Source organism: Diadema antillarum, unplaced genomic scaffold, assembly GCF_040938485.1.
Source record: "Diadema antillarum isolate AM-2024a unplaced genomic scaffold, OU_Dant_1.0 seq00001636_RagTag, whole genome shotgun sequence".
Classification (NCBI taxonomy): Eukaryota; Metazoa; Echinodermata; class Echinoidea; order Diadematoida; family Diadematidae; genus Diadema; species Diadema antillarum.
This window is the reverse complement of record NW_027272342.1, coordinates 90,638-104,563: the sequence shown is the minus strand read 5'-3', so window position 1 is coordinate 104,563 and position 13,926 is coordinate 90,638.

The window sequence follows — 13,926 nt, the reverse complement described above, 5'->3', positions numbered from 1 at the left end:
CATGTTTATAAGAATCATACGTGACACATTCAAAGTGGGTTGAAGACAACAAAATAATAAATAAAAGAATAAAGGAGAATAGAACTTAATCTGATTACAGCATCATCTAAATATTGCCAATGTGCACTTAGAAATCTATCAAGATTTATCACAAGGTTATGATTACCACACAAAACCTTCAAGATTTATTATCATGAAATACATACCAATGAACACTTAAAAAAATCTAACATTCCATATCCACATGAAGCTTTCCTTGATATAAATGTCTCTCTGTAGTGTTATTAAAGTGTAGCAAAATTGTAATTACGACATCACAGAATGGAATGCATTGTTTTCACCTTCAATCTTAGGATCTCCTTTCATGTTTCCACTTTACAATCACATTTCACTGTAGATATACCGTCCTTATGTTGTCGCCCTTCATCCCAATTTCTCCCTTCTATCCTATCTGTAGATTGTCTTCTTTCCTAAGCCATTGTATTCACATTCCTTGATGATCAGCACGATGCTGTACTTTTTTCTTCTTCTCTGAAACAGTCCAGCTCTTCGCTACTGCATGGCATCAGTCATCTGAAAGAAAAGACAGAAATTGAGAACTTTCGATTAAAATCAAACATCATGATACAAGATACAACTTTCATTTTGAGAAAAAGAAATCAGCCAACTAAACTGTAGTTGAAATTATTTTGCTCTATTTATATTAAACATAAAACAAAACGGTATACAGGATCAAAGAATGTCAAAAAAATACTGCTGTTTTTGATGCATATTCAAATTGTCTCGCCTTTTACATATTTTAATGATGCAAGATCTTATGTCTAGCACTTAGTAAGTCTCATGTAGAATTTAAATTATTATTCACATGAATAAATCTGCATGTCCTTGTAAACAAGGCATTGCTTTGAAAAAGCTGAATATTACTAATTGCATTTGGGAAAGAGTCTACGACAATCAAACTTGTTTATTATCAGAGACTTTAACATCTTAATTAGACCTAGACTCTACATTACCATTGTATTCACATCCGTTGGTGATGTACACGACCCTGTACTTTTCCTTTTCTTTTCTGAGACAGTCCAGTTCTTCGCTACTACATGGCACCAGTCATCTGAAAGAAAAGAAAGAAATTAAGAACTTTTGATTAAAATCAAACATCATGGCACAAGATACAACTTTAATTTTGAGAAGAAAAAAAAATCAGCCAACAAAACTGAAGTTGAAATTATTTTGCTCTATTTATATTAAACATAAAACAAAATGGTAGGCCTATGCAGGATCAAAGAATGTCAAAAAATGCTGCTGTTCGTATTTGATGCATATTCAAATTGTCTCTTCATTTACACATTTTACTGATGCAAGATATTATGTTTAGCACTTGGTATGTCTCATGTAGAAATTGAATTATCATTCACATGAATATAAATCTACATGTAGATAAGGCATTGCATTGAAATAGCTGAATATTACTACATGTACCTGCATTTGGGAAACAGTCTATGACAATCAAACCTGTTTCTTATCAGAGACTGTAACATCTTAATTAGACCTAGACTTTACATTATCATTCAGCTTTTAAAGGTATTAACCATTCACCTATAAAACACTGGCATTGTCATGTGCATCATATTTCTTTGATACTGCACATATTTTCATGAAGTCTGCACAAGAATGCAAATGAAACACGTCTGCTGTTTGGTATTTATGAAAAAAAAAATCACTAACCCGGAAGTCCTTGGCCTTAGGAATAACACGTGGCGAGTTAGTAGGAATTGACGTTAAAATAGAATAAGAATAGATCTACTAAATAGGCCTTTGCCTCATGAATGTCTGGTCTAATTATAGACTAAGTGAAGTCTAGACCTTTCACTTTTAAGTTACCAGTGGTTCACAAAATTTATATTATAGATCTAGACTACATCTAGATCTAGACATCTAACAGGAACGGCGCAGTGTTATCAAAAGTGTGGGGGCCCACTTCCGGGTTTCATGAGCTAACAAAGTGATGACACCTTATGTATTCCTTTGTATGGTGCACAAAAAGTGTGGGGGCCCGAGCCCCCACGGCCCCCACGGCTGCGCCGGCCCTGTCTAATACTATTAGATCTTGGCAACTTTTGTCTTTGTGACACGAAATTAACACGTCACGGATGATATTGCGGCGATATCCAACAGGATGACAGTACCACTATTACTGACTCAGTAAGTTGACATAGATAACTAACATCAACTTGTTAACGTACGTTAGAGATGGCACCATATACAATAACCGGTGACACTGACACTGACAGATCTAACGACTACGTTTAGACTAATGTTAAAGAGTTAGACTCGCCATCTCAGTAAGTCGGCCAAAGACAAAGTCAATACAGGGCTAAGTCAGTGTTACTGTTATGTTAGGCCTAACAAATGTTAACGGTTACTCGGTTAGGTTAGGTTTACCAGGACTCAAGAGTCCTGGTTAAATCAGTCGAGGGACATTTCTTAGAAGTCCTTCGATTCCAAGAATAAAAAGGGTGAAAGAACAAAGGGAAAAAGGAAAGAAGAAAGGACAAAAGATTATGTATGGATGCTGTGGAAATCGACAGCGCTACTGTATCACTATCAATCACGCGTGAATATGTAAACGCCATTTGGTTGGGCCGCATTCACAAGTTTTAGGGAAAAAAAAGCCCCACCGCTGTGCTTCAAAGGTACTCCACTCGAACTAACGTTAGACATAATGTCACATATCTACACACAGTACGGTACTAGGGCTGAATTCACAAGTATACGATATTATCATCTATATAGGACGTTTTAGCGGCGCATTAAAAACGCGTATTGTAGTCCGCTCAATTTTTACCGTTCAATATCAGAGCTTATTGAACGAATCGCATAGACCAACGTATTAATTCCCCATAGGCTACCGTTGTTACTTGCCGTTCAAGATCACACGATATTCAATTCTGTCTCGTTTATTGCGTCAGCGCTTGCTGAATGCGCAAACGCTTGTACTAGTGCGCGTCATTTTGTTACATTTTTCACAAGCGCGCAAACATCTTGCTAGTTGTTTGTTTCATACGCAGTTTTAGGGGCTTCCCCTTTACAGCGCTGGGATGGGACTGCCGAGTCAACTTCAAAGACGAGTAGAAGCCGGGTAATTTTGTGCAGTTTATGCTTGCTCTGCTTGATCGTATAGATGATAATAATTATATTGGATGGCCTTGATTCATGGAAAACCAGGGAATATTGCACTCGTTAGGGTCAATATTGCACTCATCTTCGATTCGTGCAATATTGGCCCTAACTCATGCAATATCCCCTGGTATCCCATTCATAGCCATCCAATATAATATAAACACTGCACTGTACAGGAAAGCCACCTAACCTGTAGAGTATAGCCAGGTGCCCGCACCTCGTCAGGGGCCCGAATACCGTCACCCCGCTTAAAATCGTTTTGAGCGCACTGAACAAAAATGTATGCCCGAGACTGTGTTCTGTACGCTTGAAACTTGGCAGGACTACCACAACCAAGCAAATTGTGGTGAAAACCGAACAGTTTTTCGCGAAAATCTGAAATTTTAATAGGGCTATAGGAATACGTGTTATATGTCACCCGCACGCATCTTTTACGTGTATGTCTATGGGAACATCACGGTCATCGCACACGTCTTTTACGTGCTAAGTCTATGGGAGAGCGGGTGACGAGTTGCGGGCCCCTTCCTTAGCGCGCAACTTTTTCGCATCGTTCGCCTTTGACGACGATAGCTGCAAATTTTCAATATCGATCAGTGAACTTGTGATTCCATTGGAATTTTCAGCATTTTTCCTGTATGTGACTTGGATTTCAAAGAATTTCAGTGGCCAAATGTGATTCAATTATGGGCAAACATTAACTATGACGAGGTGCGGGTCACCCAAGTATACTACTCGTAGTGTTTATGTAGTATCACGAGACCACATACTGTCATAGATGACATCTACACCACCGCTGCACACTGGCACTGGTCCGACGGTCCCTGACCAGGAAAAATTACTGTTGGACACTGACCAGTAACTTTTTCAGGAATGGACCAGTAAAAATTGGGGGAAAAATGGGTGGACTCTACCTACTATTACCACTAGTCTAGATGTAGATCTAGAGCTAGACTATAGACTCTGTGTTAATTTGACTTGGTCTTAGACTTCAGCTGATCTTAGTTTTAGCATGACGCAAATCTCTCGTTTGAAGAGGCTACACCCCAGTAAATAATGCCAGTGCATATCTTGGCAATCAATGACTTAAAGTCAAAGATATAAAACACCTGTTTCTTGACCCTGGCCTAATCTAAGCATCAGTCATCGCCACAGCGCCACAGGAGGGGGGGGGGGGGGGGGGCACCGCGAGAGAAGGAGATTGTTTTGGTTTTGGCATGGGCCATGTAGCTCCATGGTGCGTGTGTGTGTGTACGTGTGTGTGTGTGAGTGTAGACATTCAGCGTATGCAGACAGAGCATGCCTGTACTGTAGTGACCGGAACTATTGTCATTCCATTTTGCTCTCCCCTTCTCCCTCCCCCATCTCTCCCCCCTCTCCCTCCCTCTCTCCCCCTCGCTCTCCCCCCCCCCCCCCTCTCTCTCTCTCTCTCTCCCTCTCTCTCTCTTTCTCAATGATCCAGTCAGCAGGCTGATTGTAACCAGGGAGGTAGTCTCACCTCCCCGTTGTAACTCACTGCCAAATAGCACCTTGTCAGCACCGGCAAACTGGCAATGCTCTCCTTCTTATTCCTGTATTTTCGTTATTTACGGGTCGATTTTTTTCGTTCGAAATGTAAAATGGATGACCATAGAATTTCTCAATAGAATATAAAATTGAAAACTTTAGAAAGGATAGAGAAAATTGAGTTCACTTTGAATGGTCTGCCACAGGCAGATATCCTTATCATGCTCTTACGTAATACGACAGCTGCTTTCTCAATGATCCAGTCAGCAGGCTGATTGTAACCAGGGAGGTAGTCTCACCTCCCCGTTGTAACTCACTGCCAAATAGCACATTGTCAGCACCGGCAAACTAGCAATGCTCTCCTTCTTATTCCTGTATTTTCGTTATTTATGGGTCAATTTTTTTCATTCGAAATGTAAAATGGATGACCATAGAATTTCTCAATAGAATATAAAATTGAAAACTTTAGAAAGGATAGAGAAAATTGAGTTCACTTTGAATGGTCTGCCACAGGCAGATATCCTTATCATGCTCTTACGTAATACGACAGCTGCTGGAGTCATCAAACCCTGGCTTGGCCTCCAGGTTTGTCACGCTTGAGCAGAAAGTTTATTTGCAATGGACAAGTCCTTCGACTCCCAACTCCCAAACGACAAATATACGCACCCCACTTTGGGTATGCCCCAGTTGGGGACTCGCCTCAAACGAGGGATTGACGGCATGGTAACCGGCATTACAAGTAAAGTCTTAACTTAGACTTAATAGTTAAACTTGAAAGTTAAAGTCTAACATGTCTAACTTTATTCTTTACTCTTCCTTTGAGTTTTACTTTTAGACTTTTTACTTGTTTTTTTAGTTTAGTAGGCCTACTTTGTCAATCTCATGATTTCATTTTCAACTCAAGTCAAGGCATAGCCATGAGTGTCTTCGAGACTTTGACATCTTGCATGTCTTGCACACAGACGTTACGACTACGTCTACAGTACTCAGTAGTCTCAGAAGTAACGACATAAGTTGAAAAGAAACTATAAATAATATGATTTGGGATCTAATTTGAAATTGGATGGCGTTTACAGACTAGGCTTCATAAGCATCACGCGATTGAATACATGGGACTACACTCTACCGCAATTAATGGTTATGGTAGTCCAACTGAAACTGTTATTTTGAGCATGATTTTAATAGGATTATAGCTTACCATTCACTTCACTCGTGGACAGTGGGCTGGCTTAGGTCGTCATTCATCTTTCAGATGGTTTGGTTCTCACTCTGAGATCTGGATTAGGGCCAAAACCTAATTCTAGGCCAGTAAGTTGAACAAAGCTCAAAATAATGCAACTGCGACGGTTCGTAAAACCCGCATTGCTCTTCACCCTAGCAATTCGGGTTTCACGAACCGGCGTATCTTTACTGCGTCGGTTCGTGAAACCCCTTTTTCTCAATTTCTCGATATTTCGAGTACCGTCGTTTTTTTCTTTCTTTGATAAAATTAAGAATAATTAATTTTGTGATCTAAAATTTTGGGATTTGGTAGAGTTTTGAAAGCACTTTCATTTGGTACCAATATCTCGATTTTGAAAATTTTGACCAAAATCGAAATAGCGTCGGTTCGTGAAAACGCCGACGAATTGTTCCAATGTTTACTTCCAAGTTCCCTCCCCTACCATGTCTATGCATCAGTACGGGCGTTGTTATTTAAAGTATTGAAATAAAAACGACAAAACATTCTTTTCTTTCCCGCGTCTCTCTCCAAATGGCAAACATCTCGACAAATTTGCAGCGGTACCTCGAAGCGTTGCGACGTGCTTCGATTGTGAAGCTAGAGGAAGCAAGCACATGACGACGCGAGTCCTGTGACCTTTCCGCGAATTTGTGTCATGCTCCTTGGAAACATTATTCATTGAAGTGATCAGAGGAAAAAAAAACCCCTCCAAATATGAATATTGGCAATATTGCATGTGTTCGGTATTCAAACACGTCATACGACTCTCAAAGCGGGCAAAAAAACCAAAACAAAACAAAACAAAAAACAACGTGAGGAATGTTTCCCTGGATGTACCGTCGTGTAAGTTTACCAAAACAAAAACAAAAATGGACTGAAGATTCCATTCCTTTTTTAATGCTATACAGTCTATTTAATATAAAACAAACCACCGTCATGTACCACAGGGTGACAAAATCAATACCAACCAGGAGTTGCCACAACAACTGCTTGGCATACATCGATATGACCACCTCACATATGGTCTTTATTATGTACAAACGTCACGACTTTGTTCATTTACCCCTCTGCTCATTCGGCTTCCCACATTCCGCCGTCATCCACAAACAGTCGCGTGCGGAGGACAGCGAACAACCCGGATAACATTTTCGCCAGAACATGCGAAATGTATAACAGAATAAAAAGAAACAACATACACCTTCCTCTCTCCCTCCCTACCCCCTTCTCTCTCTCCCTCTCTCTCTCTCTCTCTCTCTCTCTCTCTCTCTCTCTCACTCTCCTCCCTCTCGCCATTTCTCCCTCTCTTTCTCTCCCTCCCTCCCCCTCTCTCTCTTTTTTATCTATCTCTCACTCTCTCTCTTTCTGTTTTTCTTATCTTATCTATACCCGTCCTAATGCTACCTCAGAGTTACATATCTTGAGTAGATATCTGCGTCCTCTTCCGTGCCGCGATTCACTAACCACTGCCATGGTGTTCTGTTACGTTAATGTGTGTGATCTGAGACGTCATGTCCCGAACATTCTGCCTAATAACGACAGGAAGGAAAATCAACGGATAAACAGCATTAATAGGCTGGCGGCCGTGGAAAGAGCAGTCAAACAGTAAACTGTTACTGTCAGGAAAAAAAAAAATACAGACTGCAGTGATAATCATTACCATGTCTTTGTCAAGGTATTGTACCTCTACATCCAAATGTCCACACCAGCAAGTTGCAATGCCTATAATACGACATAAAATTGGTGAACAGGAGGCAGTATCAAGCTTTAGATCTGTTACGCGAACGCAAGGGACGACGCTATTAGGCTAAAAATGGTGTTTTGCACACGCACGAGCCAGCTTTTTTCCACTGTTCAACCAGGGAGGCTGCATCGTCTTAGCGTTAGTGTCACATGCCATCTAAAGCTCACCAATGACGCACAACAATGACCAAAAGTACCGATCTGTTTGTTTGTCGTTTTTTTTTTTTTGGACACATCACTGCGCAAAAAGTGAAAGGGTTGTGATTTATACAAATGAGGGGACTAGAAAACTGCGGAAGCATCAAACAGTCGTGATAACACAAATATATCAAAGTTTCTCTCTCATTCCGTCATTTCATGTTATTGCAATGAGACGTTATATCATTACAAGTCATAAATTAGTTCTCTCAGATGTCAGGGCGCCTTGGTCCTACATAAAGAAAAGTTTTAATAAATATAATCGGTGAAGAACAAAGATGAAATCACACCCACACAAATTCACACACACAAAATACACTAACAAAATAGTGGGTATACAAAAATACACTAATACTCAGTATGCTGCGGCAAACCGTCATACAGTGAACATACCGTGCTAAAAAAACTTGGGATGTCTATATTATACGCCCGCCCGGTCCTCACAAGCACTATAGTCTACTTACACGCACAGAACTCTTACACACGGCGTGAACCAAGGCGTTTCGAATCTTTGCCGTAGTTGGCGCTACAGCAGTTCGCCCTGGACCTGGCTTTTTACAGCGAAAGGCGTGAACTCGTACTTCCTTGCCATCAAGCTGTTCACTCTCGCAGACTGTTCCCTTTTTGCTATTGGACTAAACAAAACAAATGAAAACAAGTAGGTAAGGGACAAGAAAATCCAATAAAATCCAAGAAGCAAAAGACATCATACTCTGAAAGCGGGGCCACAAGACTTGAAGCATTAATGATTTTGTCCTCAATATTGGCATGAATCCTCCGCTGAAAACGTTTACCCAGAATCATCACTAAAACTTAAAGTTTATGACTTATGGACAATAAACGTGTCAATGAAACTGTGGGTACACAATCTGACATGAAACGAATGACAGCAATGTCGTGACTCTAAACTATGCATCCACTAAATCATGATTTATGTGTATATGATATTACGACATGTTCGTGAATAATTATCACATCAACGGATGTGTGTATTGCAAAAAAAAACAAACAAAACAAAAACAAAAACTGCTGAGCGTTTAGATGAATTAACAGTCTATCCGCTCACGATACGCCATGATCATTGTTACAGTGTAGTACAGTTCTGTAGTGACGAAGGATTGTATGGTTGCTATTAAGTGTATTAAACTTTTTGTTGGATCTTTGACGGTTCATGAGGATTTACTTCAGAACAACTCCCACACTCAGGTGCGTGCACAAACGCACTGAGGGACAGACAAATAAAAAACAAACAAACAATAAAAGACAATGATGATCATTCCACTTGGTCATATTGTCGACTTATATTTTCATTTACCTCCCTATATTCCTTACAGGTCAATAATTAGTACAGACTTAAAGTAAAATGTGTCTCTGAATGATATGTGACTGTGTGAAAGTTTGTGACAGTTTCTGTAAGTTTTGTCTTACGAGCAGTCCCTATCGTACAGGAAACGATATCCCTGTAATTCATGAGTCTCGAACACATTTTTTTTTTTGCCATCTTCATCATTATTATGCAGGGCCTACCTATATTTCGTGATGTACATTCTTAAAGGGTTTAAATGAAACTCTTCCCCATGGCCAAGATAAATTAATAGAATAATATGACATTAAAATCAAAAGAACATCGAAAATGTCACTGTTTGATATAGGACAAAAAAGCGAGGATTATAATACACCTACCGATATTGGGCACAATAAACTGTCTTATACCCAATCACTTCCCTAGTGATGTCGTCGCCACTCAGATTAGGTAATAATCCCTCCTATGGGAGAGATCATAATCATTTTCTCATGCATCAAGATAATGATTCTACAGTGTATAAACGGTGATGTCCATTGTACACTAACAACCTTGCAAAATTGTCGGAGAATTATGCATGTATTGAAGTTTTATTTCTGTCGTAATGATATAAAATAGATTTGAACCGATGCAATCTTGAATCTATCTACTTAATATGTTGATGTAATAAGGAGAATGACTTCAATCGGGCTTTTTGCTATTTACAAAAAAAAATACATAGGCCTATTAGGCCTATTAGCCATAAGGAAGCGGTCATGAGATACTATTATGAAACAGTTTAATCTAATCATAAATAAGTAAATATAATATCGTCAGCTGAGGACCAGAAGGGCACTACTAGCCATCGCGTTCTAAGATTTGAGCGTAAATAAAACGAAACAATTAATTTTCATGAAATCATACAGTTTATTCATCAAAGGTAGGTAGATTTACGAGCATTATTATGATAAATTATAAGGATAAACTAGCGCTACTGTGGTTTCACATAAACCTAGTATTCTTAATTTTGACTGAAATGAAAATGATTTAAAATTCACACCATGCTGTACAGGAGAGATCGAACTCTAACATGATAGAAATAACTCAATACCCCTTAAAGAAGAAGAGAAAGAAAAAGAAGAAGAAGTAGAAGAAGAAGAAGAAGAAGAAGAAGAAGAAGAAGAAGAAGAAACAATAATGCGATAAAGCTGGCAGCAGTTCTCAGTTTATGACAATGCAATCTGATTGGACGAGAAAACAGTCCATAGCCTGTCCGCAATTTCAACATTAGATGGCGCTATTATTTTTGCAGGCGGCGTGGCGAGCTCAGTCTCTCTTGATTTTTTTTTTTTTTTTTTTAATAAGTTGCTCTCACAGGCCGTGAGTACGAGAGTCACAGCTGCCTTTGTCGTGTCACAACAGTGTGTTACAAGTTGACAAAGAAATGTAAAGATATTCAGTAAGATACAAGAAAAAATAATAGAAAATAGGACCTAATCTTGCGTTCTGAGACAAAAATATTTTTCGAAACGACGAATGGTTCATAGTCGTTTCAATCTTGTAACTCATAGCCCTCCATGACTGCGGCTATTAATAGTCATCAAGTTGATGACCTGAATTCGTCACACGGCTTTTGAATCGAAAGCAAGCAGTAAAGGAGTATTACAATTTAATGCCCGATATACAACAATACATTTTTGTTGGCATTAATTGCCGGTTAAATCAGAAGAACAGAGCGATGAATTGCAACTAGTAATAATACAGTGTGCGACATGGATAAGAAAGTTATCTAAGTTATGTAGTTATAGATTAAAAAGTTAACATAATAGTCATATTAATGATCCCAATTCACCGCACACGACTTTATTTGAATATTGAAGCAAACATAAAGACCTATTGCAATAATATCCGATGTGCAGCAGTTGGCACAAAATTACCGGTATTATTGTATGAAATCAGAAAAAACAGAGAGATTAATAACAATTTTTGAGTATGATAACATATTGCAATTATTCGACATCGGAAAAAAAAAGTTATTTGAGTGATGTATTCATAAATAACAGAGTTAGCAAGACTTTTTGGTGATCCTAATTCCGGTCGCACACCAATCAGAAGCAAACAATAAGCCTAGGCCTATTGCATTTTTAATGCCCGATTTACAGCCACGGCTAATCTATTGCGGTTGAATGCTGTAAATCAGGAGAAGACTGTATAGGCCTATACGTCATGAAATAAAATTATCCAAGTTTCACATGTCTTCACAAAATAGGGCCTATAGGGCCTATCAGGGGAAGAGGAACTTTTCTTTTTTGCTTTGTTTTGGCTTTTCTTTTTGTTTTTGTTTTGTTTTGTTTTGCTATGTTTTGTTTTGGTTTTTTGTGTTTTGTGTGTGTGTGTGTGTGTGTTTTTTTTTTTTTTTGAGGGGGGTGGGTACTATACAGGACGGGGTGTCAAGGTCAAGGGAGGCCTACCCCTCCCCCGCTGCTCCTTTTTTTTTTTTTTTTTTGACGGAAAGAATTTCAGGACGGACTCAATGGAAATACATTATGATGAGATGATTTTTCACGACCCCTCCCTCACAAAAATGTGGGGGCCATGGCTGCATGATTTTTTTTTTTTTAAAATCTGCGTGTGCATAGTTCGTGAATGCGTATAGGTAGGGCCTAATAGGCTCTGTGACTGTGTTTGTGTACGCGAGGGTGTGTGTGTGTGTGTGTGTGTATGTGTTTGTATATCATTATGTCTGTTTGTCTGTCTGTCTATCTATCTGTGAGCGTGATACTTTAGTTTAAATCTGACATCATGTCAGTTTACAATTATTTCGGATCCAAAGCCTGTCAGTCGTGAGGTCGTTCACGAGTCCGAGCTTTTAAATAGATCTGCGACGCGAACGCTGAGAAGACCCAACCTCCAAACTTGAACAACGGAAACAGCAGTGCTGCCTCGCGAATGTAGACAACTCATTGGTAGAACACTATTTTAGCCTATTTGTATAGCGTCATCTAAATAGCGTTCGCGTCGCAAATCTAAAGTTTGTTGATGTTCAACAGGATGGGGCACAAACGTGTAGGCCAATTCCAATAACTATGTTACATACATTGTTCTTATGTAATTTTTGTATTGTGGAAACTTTGAATAAACTTGAACTTGAACTTGAACTTGTTCAATAAACACACTCAAACAGGAGACTCCAGGGCCTAAGGGTAGGTCCTAGTCCCACCAAAGACACCCAAGACACAATTTTTTTTTTAAAACCAACATAATAGGCCCTACATATCATGAATTGGAGGTTAATGGTTTTGATGAAATTAAAGAATAGGCCTATCGAATATTTTACGATTTTACTCGGAGAGTTGAAAAGCGCTTTTGTTTTGTTTTGTTTTGTTTTTCATCTTGCCGTACTTCGAAGTAGGCTGGTCAGGCATGATCAAATTTCACACGTGGAGATTGAACATTGGCCTATTAAATAGGCCTGACACGTTATGTCTTAATAGCTTGAGACGCCCTCTCTTGTTTAGATTTTGAGAAAATTGTCAAGTAACAACTAGAATAGGTCTCCCTACTCTCTCATTTTGATGTCCGGTTTTGCACTTCTACCATTCATGCCTGTCAGATCGTCAACATCCGGGATCTGTACAGGAGAAAATGTTTACCATTTATAGTCATATTCGATCATATCTTTTGGCAAAATTTACCAATTAGGCCTACGTATTAATTTGCACTGGAATGTTAATAATGTAGAAATAGAACTAAACAAACAAAGAAATCGTTTTAGTCTTGTAAAGCATTAATTCTGCAGATATTCAAGCAAACTGAACAGGCGATTGGTCCTAGCTGTGGTGACTGTCTGATAATGAGCAAATCTTTATTAGAATGTGTGCAATACGCTCTTGAGTCATAAAGTAATATCCGGAATATTAATGTTAAAATTAAAATTAAAAAAAAAGTGTATTCATGTGAAACGATACATAGGTTACCTTAATGCTTATCAATAATCCATACAGACAACTACAGTGAGATTGTTAACTCTGTGTCTTCAAGAAAACATAGCTAAACAACGCGAAATAGTTCTACATTATGTAGGTTGGAGCCTGCATTCTTGATCTTCTTGTCGCTGCTCTCTGCATGCACGCAAGCAAGCTTGGGGGTTTTAGCTGGCCAGACAACCGTATACTAGCCTCCTACACTCCATGTATTGTCTTTTCGATTTGTATATGCATCGCGTTGGAAAAACACCCGATACACTCAATTTTAGGAGAAAACATTCGTGTCATTTTTAGCAACAAACATTCGAGTTGACCCTTGCAGCTGGTCGAGTGGTCGAGGTGCGCATAAAAGATGTTTGTTTATCATGCAAGCTAGGCGTGACGATTTCACCCACGCAGGGTAATAATGAAATGCACTGGCCGTTGACATAATTTTTACTTGAATAATTCAACAGCAATATTATCACAATTTCCACAGTTTTTCAAGCATCGATCTAGTGAAAGTACTTAGAAAACGTCTTTTTACTGGATGACAGACTAAATCATGAAATAAGAAAGTAATGGAAAGTAACATTCTCTTACACACTTGAAAAGCGCAAGTGACATTTGTGGATTTCCCCCTGGATAATAATGAACGAATCCAGCTGATCATAACTTTCCCACGTGGGCAGGGGCCAAAGAGCAACTCGAATGCATGAGCACGTTGCATGCAACGCAAATGCCAAGTCCGAACTGCTGTGTGAAGCTGTGTGTGTGTACGAAGTGTGCCTACATGTGAATGCACCTACTGAGTATGTGCTCCCTGTGTGTGGGTG